General features: G+C 41.9%; 1 pseudogene; it reads left to right on the top strand.

Moving 5' to 3' along the window:
* The first annotated feature begins 7968 nt into the window (after positions 1 to 7968).
* LOC142433589 (nuclear nucleic acid-binding protein C1D pseudogene) lies at positions 7969 to 8424 on the top strand (annotated as a pseudogene).
* Positions 8425 to 9929: the final 1505 nt, after the last annotated feature.

Below are 9929 nucleotides of genomic sequence, written 5' to 3'. Positions count from 1 at the left end.
TTTGTCAGTGGTTTCTTTTTGTTGTTTTATTATCTGGTTTTATACTGTTGCTTTGTTTCCTCTGTCTTGTTTTCGTGCATATTAGTGTCTCCACAGGTCTGTCTGAATAGGACAGGCTGGATGAACTATCTGGAGGAAAAACAATAGGACAGACAGTTCCGGGGGGACAGACAGTTCCGGGTGGGGGAGGGGGAGGAGGGAAAGGAAGTGGTGTTAATAAACACAGGGACAAGGGAACAACATGGGACCCAAAATGGTAGTGAGAGGGAGTGGCAGGCCTGATGGGGAACGATCAAGGGTAAGGTTGCGTAGAGAAGAGGTATAGCTGTAGCCCAGGTGGGGACGGAGCATGGTGGTGGGGCAGGAGGAAAGTCAAGGGAGATGGAGGAAGGAGCTGGGAGTCAAGGGGCATTTATGGAGGTCTAGACAAAGACATGTACATGCAAACATATATATGAGGATGGGGAAATAGGTCTAAGTGTCTACATTTATAGGTTTAATATTAAGGTGGCGGAAGGACCTTGGGCCTCTACTCAAGCACTCCCTCAATGCATGAATACTTTCGTTTATTAAATTGGTACTCTATGATGCTCACTCTCCCAACACAACTGCTGAAGCCAAAGTGGGTGAACAAGTAAATGTGAAGAAAGCTGATGGTGCCCGGCTATCAAAAGAGATAGTGACTGGGGTCTTAAAGGCTTGAACTAAACAAGCAGCCATCTAGCTCAGAAGCAACAAAGCCCACATGGAAGAACACACCAGCCTGTGTGAGCGAGTGATCCCAAAGAGATCAGTTATCAGGCATCAAAGAACAAAAAAATTTCATCATATCATTGGCTGCACACCTCCATGATAGGATCGCTGAAGACAAATGGGTGCATAAGCAAATGTGGCGAAGAAAGCTGATGGTGCCCGGCTATCAAAAGAGATAGTGTCTGGGTTCTTAAAGGCTTGAAGATAAACAAGCGGCCATCTAGCTCAGAAGCAAAAAAGCCCACATGGAAGAAGCACACCAGCCAGTGCGATCACGAGGTGCCCAAGGGATCAGGTATAAGGCATCATGCAAAAAAAAAAGAATATGTGTATGTGTATATATATACCATATTGAATGAAGGGGGAAGTGCAGAGTAGACACCCAAGGCCCAAGTTTCGGCCACTAGAGATCCCCTCATAGAGAGGTTTAGGAGAGGAGATGGGTCAGTCAGGGTACGAGGTAGTACTGATGAAGAGCACAGCTTTCCCCCAGATCCTGGATACTTCCTCCCCCCAACTACCATGATCTGAATTCTACCTTGCAGGGCTGGATAGGGCAGAGGTTGTACACTGGTACATATGAGGGCTGGAGGCACAGGGAATCCAGGGTGGATGATACCTTTACGACCAAGGGTGTGAGGGGCGATGTTGGGAGAGTGTAGGGTGAGTGGGTTGGAAAGGGGGAACTGATTACAGGGATCCACATGTGACCTCCTCCCTGGGAGAGGGACGGCAGAGAAGGGGGGGGGGGAAGGGAGACTCCGGATAGAGCAAGATATGACAAAATAATGATGTATAAATTACAAAGGGCACATGAGGGAGCGGGGAGCGGGGAGGGAGGGGACCAAAAAAGAAGACCTGATGCAAAGGGCTTAAGTGGAGATCAAATGCTTTGAGAATGATTGGGGCGGGGAATGTATGGATGTGCTTTATACAATTGATGTATGTATATGTATGGATTGTGATAAGAGTTGTATGAGTCCCTAATAAAATGTAAAAAAAGAAAGAAAAGAAAATGATTAGGGCAAAGAATGTACAGATGTGCTTTATACAATTGATGTATGTATATGTATGGACTGTGATAAGAGTTGTATTAGCCCCTAATAAAACGTTTAAGAAAAACAAAACAAAAAAAGGAATGGGTGTTGGATTTTTTCAAATGCTTTTTTCCGCTTCTATGGATATCATCATATGGTTTTTATCCTTTTTCTTCTCGGTGTGGTGTAAAATATTGATGGATTATCAGATGTTAAACCATCCCTACATCCCTGGGATGAATCCTACCTGGTCATGGTAGATGATATGTTTTATTTGCTTTTGTATTCCATTAGCCAAAATTTTTATAAGGATTTTTGCATCTATGTTCATTAGAGATATTGGTCTGTAATTTTCTATACCTATGGGTTCTTTGCCCTGTATGGGTATCAAAGTAATGCTGGCTTTGTAAAATGAGTTTGGGAGTTTTCCATCCTCTTCTATGTTATGGAATACTTTGTGGAGGATCAGTGTCAAGTCTTCACTGAATGCTTGGTAGAATTCTGCTGTGAAGCCATCTGACCCTGGGGCTTTTTTTGTTGGTAGGTTCTTCAAGACCCTGTCTGTTTCTTCTTTTGCTATGTGTTTGTTGATGTTCTTGATGTCTGTCTGAAATAATCTATGGAGAGACTGTTTATCCAAATATTTATCCATGTCTTCCATGTTTCTGAATTAATTAGAATACAGACCTTCAGAGTACTTTGTGATTATCCTTTTAATATCATTGGGGTCTGTTGTTATTGCCCCTGATTCATCCCTCTTCATGGCTATTGATGTTTGCTCCTTTCTATCTTTGATAAGCTTTTACAGAGGACTGTCAATTTTGATAATTATTTCATAGAACCAGCTTTTAGCTGCATTTATCTTTTGCATTTTTCTCTTGTTTTCCCACTGGCTTAACTCTTCCCTGATTTTTATGATTTCTTTTCTCTTGCTATTGGAGGGGTTTTTCTGCTTACTTTGTTCTAGTTGTTCGAGGTTTTGTGCTAACGTATCTGTCATACGCCTTTCTTCTTTTTTCATATATGCATTTAATGATATCAAACTACCTCTGATAACTGCCTTCGCAATGTCCCATAAGTTAGTCTCGTTCTTGTTATTTTCTAGAAACTTCCTAATATCCTCTCAGTCTGGGTCTCTAACCATTCATGTTGCAGGAGATCGTTGTTCACTCTCCAAATGGTTGCCTTTGCTTTTCTGTACGCCCTCTTATTAATCTCAAGCTTTATGGCATGGTGATATGAGAAAGATGTCTGGATAATATCTGTGTGTTTGAATTTACTCAGGCTGGACTTATGTCCCAGCATGTGGTCTATTCTTGAAAAGGATTCATGTAGATTTGAAAAGAATGTGAAATCCTTTGTGTTTGGATGGCAAGCCCTATACGTGTCTATCATGCCTTGTTGCCTAATTACATTGTTTAGTTCTATGGCCTCTTTGCTGAGCTTCTTTCCCAGTGAGCTTTCTCTGGTAGCAGAGTGTTAAAGTCACCTACTATGATTATTGAGTCTGCGATTTCTTTTTTCATATTTTAATGGTTTGTTTGACAATATTTTCCACACCATTATTAAAAGCGTAAATATTCAATATGCTAAGTGCTTCTGTATTTACTGAACCTTTGAGCATTGTGTAGTGTTCCTCTTTGTCTCTTTTTATGGTTTGAATTCTGAGGTCCATTTTGTCAGAGATTAAGATAGCCACCCCTGCCTTTTTTGAGTTACAATTTGATTGGTTAACTTTTTGCCGACCATTTATTCGTAGCATATTCTTGTCTATTCGCTTAAGATATGTCTCTTACAGGCAACAGATTGAAGGATTATGTTTTCTGAACCAGTCCTTGAGCCTTTTTGTTTTGATGAACGAAGTGAGTCCATTGGATTTCAGAGTTATTATTACTATTTGTGGATTCATAGTTGTCGTAACCTGTTTTGTGTTTTGGGTCTTTACCTATCTCACTTCATATCAGTGTGCTGTGTTTGAGTGGAGAGTTTCTATCTTGTCTTCTTTTCCATCTGAGACCCCGTTGTCCTGGTAATTGTTGCTGGCATGTTGGCTTCTAGATGGAGATGGGCTATGTGGTAGTCTCCTGCTTGTTCTTGGTGGAGGTTGATCCTCTGGCCATAGTGAGTCAGCCAGTATCTTCTGCAGGGTCGAGTGTTATACAGCATATTCTTTGAGTCTTTCCTTGTCCTGGAAGACCCTTATCTCACCATCTATCTTAATGGCTAACTTGCAGGGTACAGGATTCTGGGGAGGCGTTCTTGTCTTTCAGCTTTTGGAAGATGTTGCTCCATTCTCTCCTCCTCTTTATGGTATCGGCTGACAGGTCTCAGCATATTCTTACCTGCGCTCGGCTCTATGTGACTGTCTTCCTTTCTCTTGCTCCTCATAAAATTTCCTCTTTTTCTTCTAAGTTATATATTTTTACTATTATATGTCTTAGCATGTTCTTCTTGGGGTCTAGTCTAGGTGGCATCCTTTCTGCTACCTGTATGAGTGCCTGGTCCGCCCTTGTGAGGGTGGGAAAGTTTTCTTCCTGAAATTCCTTTGATATCTTGACTGTCGACTTGTGGGTTGTGCTGTGCTCCGGTAGACCGATTATTCAAATATTATTCTTCTTCATAGCATATCATTGATCTCAGGCTATCTTCTGTTCCTTTAATTTTCCTCTCTGACTGTCTTTCTCACTCGCTTAGGTCTGTTTCAGTGTCCTAGATATCACTGATACGGTCCTCTGCCTCCTCAAACCTAATCATAAATTCTGTGACCTTGTGTGTGGCTTCTGTTACCTCATCTGTTAGCTCCTGCAGTTCCCTTTGGTGGGTGGATTTCATCCCCTCTGTTGTGGACTTCATCTCCTCTATCATTTTATCCTTATTCTGCGTTGCTTCGCTCAGCTCTTGTATTACTACAAGCAGATTTCTGTGGCACATCTTTATCCGTTTCTTCTGTGAGAGACATTAGCTCTGCTACTATGTTTTGTCTGTCTGTTTTTTGTTGTTGGGACTGATGTGGTCTGTTGATTTTTCCTCGATCCTTTCATAGGCCCCATGCTTCGGGGAGGTCAGGGTAACCTTATCTGTGTTACTATTAAGGATTATTTCAATGGACTGCATATGACCTACTATAAGGATGGATCAGAATGCTGTGTAGACAGAGTTCCCTGAAGGCTTAGTGACCCACAGTGGTGGGATGTTTCAGCAAATGGAGTGGGGCTGGAGCCTCAGTGAGTGCCCTCGGGCTGCTTTGACCTGGTTTTTCAGGGTACCCTTGGCAGCCCATTTTTTTGCTTAGTAATAAAAAAGAATAATTTGAAAGGTTAAAATAAAAAATAATTTTTAACCTAATTTTTGGAGGAAAAAGAAAAAAATGGAGAGAGAAGATGGAGAAGCTATAAAACAGAAGAGAAAAGGAGTGATAACAGTGGTAGTGGAAGGATAAGAAAAAAGAGATAGAAGGAAAACCTATAGGAAAGGGACAGAAGAGAAGTACTAGTAATAATGAAAAAGGAGGAAGAAAGAAAAGAGAAAAGAAAACGCAAAAAGTAAAAGAAAGAAAAGAGAAAAACCAGCATGCGATAATATATATATATATATATATATATATATATATATATATATATATATATATATATATATATATATATATATATATACACACACACATCTTTTCTCTCTAATTTCTTGTGATGCCTAATAGAAGGCGGAGGTGGCCGAGGCTTCACTGCCATGGGATGTGGTGCTGATCCTGGCTCTGGAGCTGGGCTATGTGGGGGAGGGGATGCTCTTCAGGTCAGCAAGCCCTCCCAGGTCCCTGCAGGGCTATAATTGAGCCTGTGGTCAGAGGTGACACAGGTGGGAGCAGCCCCCCAGGGGCGGGCCTCCTGCACTGGCCCCAAGGAATGCTGGTGCCATAAGGGTGCTGAGAGAGGCACAGGCCGCAGTGCCCGCCTCCTATGCCGGGTGGGAAGGGCTGGGACAGGCATAGACGCTGGCGCTGGGGACCTGTAGGGCTTCGCGGTGGTCAGAGCTGGCTGGGGTGTACAGACGGGTCGGGCTTGGACTGCAAAGCCGTGTCCTAGGCTTGTTAGCAGGCGGGGATATTTATTGCTTAAGCTAACAGCCCTATGAGCGGCGTAGGCTCCACAGCGATGTGGTCTGAGCTGGATCAGACAGCGGCGGCTCTGGCGAGCAATGGTGCTTGCCCTCCACACTGGAAGGAATGTGTCATGGCAGGCTCAGAGCTCGGAGCCACCGGCCGCTGGAATCCCTGCAGTGCCCCAGGGAGGGCAACGCCACTCTGGCTGGAGTGCAAAGCCCTGTTGCTCGTGCTCCCAGTAGGTAGGCACACCCACTGTTGCATCCGGGGATGTCCATGTTGGAAGGGGTGCTCGAGGGAGGCCTGTCTAGTGCCCGGGCTGCTGGCATGGGTCTCCATGGTCACGCAGGCCAGCCTGAAGTGGCTCCAGCAGAAACGCTGTGTCAGGGGTAGAAGCGGGATAGGCTCTGGCTGCTGGCCACACTGGCAGGAAGTGCTCAGTGCAGGTTCCCAGCCGGGAGTGGAGAGGGCGCTAAGCTGACAGGGCGGGTGGCCGGGCAAACAGGGTGACAGTGGAGAGGTCCCAGGCAGCAATGGGGGTGGATGGTCCTCCGTGGGGGTTGCCAAGGTAGCCCCTGGTGGCCTGCAGGTCAGTTAACCAGGCCTTGGATGAATGGAGGGAAGGACGTGGGCCCAAGAGCAGATCGCCGCCATGTGGGGTGAGGGGAACCACGGGAAAGGGAAGCTTCTCTCCTAGTAGGGTCCCGCGAGTGGGCAGCTGCTCTAGGGGGTCCTGCCACCTCTGACTGTGTCTCTGTAGAGCAGGCAAGCAACTCTGGGCTCGGGGTCCCGGTCTGGGGATAGAGTGGGCCTATAGCTAGTCACGGCCATGATGGCTGCAGCCCAGTGACCCGAGATGTCCCATGAATCAGGTCCTGTATCACCGAGGCCCCTACACAGGACAAATGTGTGGGGTGGGGTGGGGTGCTGTCCCAGGAGGATAGTTCACTCACCAGACTCTTTCCACTCGGCTACCTGGACACCAAACACACTTTGTTCGAAAGAGCTCTCAGAGTATGTGTTCCCCTGGTCCACCATCTTCGATATTCCAGCTACATATCTTTATAAATTGTGCCTAGTGTTGCATGCATATAAATATTATCCTTTATAATGGATTCCCCTTGTGTGTCTATGTATAGATCATACTCATTATTAAAGAACTGCTTCTCTGTACTTCATAGTGCTAGATGACAGTGAAGCAATGCCAGAGTTTAGTTCCCTCGTTTATCTATTTCCTCCATTGGATAGTTTAAAATCATTAAAAACCACAGCATCTTTTTGAATTTGGACTTGTAATTTTTTATCTTAAGGTTACTTCAACAAGCAGGCCATAAGATGGCAATGTTACCCTTTAAAATGATTTGTAAAGCCTGTTATTTGGAAAAGTCCAAATTTAAGCTTATTTTGGATACGTTACAAATCTGCTTTGTATATCTTAAATTTGGCCTATTAAACATGTAGTTTGTTAATTAACAGTTGATAAAAATGATTTCTTATAGTACATTAATGGTGATATTCCATATTGACTTATGAACTATAAATGTACACAACAAATATTACTGTGGGAATTTTCATTATTCTGTGGTATTGTTAAGATATAATGTATATTTTGGGATAAGAGAACAATGGACCTATAAAAAGTAACTTTTCACCGAATATTGAAAAATTATGAGTGGCCATTAATTATTTATTGCTTCTGAAGATTTCTTCGCATGGCTTACAGAATGTTATTCATGTAATTCATATAATTATATATAAAGAAGAAATAACCTACTTGCTTAAAGCAATAAATAATTCCAGGGATAACTCGACGTGCGTGCTTCAGCAATGTTTTCTTTCACCAGGCAGAATGAAATGTTCATAAAAACACTGCACACCAGTTTCTTCTACCTGGTAAGAGTCTTCAATATTTGCTTTGAATTCTTATTGTCACATAATTTTAAAGCCCTTATTATATGTTAAGTACATTTTAGACTTCACACCATCTATAAATTATATCAATTGCAGCTTTTTACAGTGATTTTGAGCCCTTAAACATAATAAGTATAGAACACAGCATTGAAGGCTAATGAGTTACCCATAATGGCGGCGAATAAAGAAGTCAATGAAGACACTCCAATTGAAATTCATGACTATTTATCGACCTTTGATAAATATTTATCCACGGGTGCTGTGGAAGAGATGCTGAAGACCCTGATGTCTGTTTGTAGAAATGAGTTGTCGCAGAAGCTGGACCCCCTCGAATAAGCAAAAGTGGATTTAGTTTCTGCATACTATTGAAACTTGATGTTTGGAATGTATTTGGTCACTAAAGGAGTTAGCCCCAGAGAACATCCAGTAAAGCAGGGGTTGGAGTGAATCTGAGAACACATAACCAGAGGCAACAAGAAGAAGGCCGGCAAGCTGGACAAAGGTGCTGCTGCGAGGTTCGTTAAAAACGTCCTCTGGGAACCCAAACCTAAAAGTGCCTCAAAAGTTGTCAGTAAAGGAAAAACTAACATTTTGGGTTTGATGTATGCACATTCAAAAAGGACATAGTTGGGTTTATTTTTAATGTTCTCCACAAAATGTATTCCCTGTTGAATTCATCTTTGTGAAATTACAATTCGTGAAATACTTTTTGTTTGTTCCAGAAAGATTAAGTTAATTGTATTGATTTTCTTCTAGCGAGAGAGCTAAAGTGTTTTTAACATTATGGTCTATATTATGTTTTAGCATCTCTTGACCAGACTCTTTCTTCCTTAATAGGGGCTCATTTTTCAAATGTCATTTTATAAACAACTCTGCAATTGAAGTGAAATGTTCTTGGTAAATATTTGGACTCTTGTCAGCATGTCTCTCATGAAATATGCCACCTGAAATTTTCCATCTCAGATTACATTGTTTGATTAATAATTTTAAATAAGATCTAAGATTGTTTCTTCCTCCCTGGATTACTCACATACATCAAAATGAATGTACATTTCCTCATGTAAGCTTTGTGTTCAGGTGGCAAAAACGTAGTCTGTTATAGAACATATTCAAAAGCATAGGGAGAATGTCTTAGTCAGAAAGTTAATTGTACATGAATTTTAGCCATTTTAAAATAAATTTTACATTCTAAATACAAAAGTAAGCAATAATGCATTGCTACAAAATCATAGAAAGTATTATTAAAGAAAACTATCAAAATGTGAAGCTATGATTTATCAACATATTATCCATATAGTTCTATACACTTCTGAAGGTGGTGTTTCCATCCCTCTAAACTTTCTTCAATGAACTCAGTATGCTTTAAGTTACATCAAATCAAAATGACAGTTCCAAAATCCTTGAGGATTCAAAGATTATTTCTTTTCAATATTCTTTGAATTTAGGGAACTAAAGTTATTGTAAAGCATCTGATTTTTTCCTCATTATTATTTAATCATAACTACAATTATATGAAAACCATGCAGATTCAATGTTGTACCTCTCTTTTGCACCCCAGAGACACACAGCGTAGAGTGCTTGTGAAGCACTTAATGACTATATGCCTCTTGTTAGCAATCACTTTGGGTCTTTAAGAATACTGCAGTGATGGACATTGGGACTCTACTCAAGTACTCTCTCAAGGCAAGAACACTTTGTTCTAATAACCTGGCATCCCGTGATGCTCGCCTTCCCGACACAATCTCTGAAGACAAAGCAGGTGCATAAGCAAATGTGTTGAAGAAAGCTGATGGTGCTTGGCTATCAAAAGATATAGCATCTGTTGTCTTAAATACTTGAAGTGAAACAAACGGCCATCTAGCTGAGAAGCAACAAAGTCCACATGGAAGAAGCACACCTGCCTGTGTGATCACAAGGTGTCAATAGGATCAGGTATCAGGCATCAAAGATCCAGAACAAAAATATCATATAATTGTGAATGAGGGTAATTGTGGGATAGAGACCCAAAGTCCATCTGTAGGCAACTGGAAATCCCTTTGCAGAAGGGTTTCAGGGAGGAGACGAACCAGTTAGGGTGCAATATAGCACCAATTAAATGCACAATTTTCCTCTAGTTCTTTAATGCTTCCTTC

Source organism: Tenrec ecaudatus, chromosome X (assembly GCF_050624435.1).
Source record: "Tenrec ecaudatus isolate mTenEca1 chromosome X, mTenEca1.hap1, whole genome shotgun sequence".
NCBI classification, from domain to species: domain Eukaryota; kingdom Metazoa; phylum Chordata; class Mammalia; order Afrosoricida; family Tenrecidae; genus Tenrec; species Tenrec ecaudatus.
This window is presented reverse-complemented; position numbering and strand designations above follow the sequence as displayed.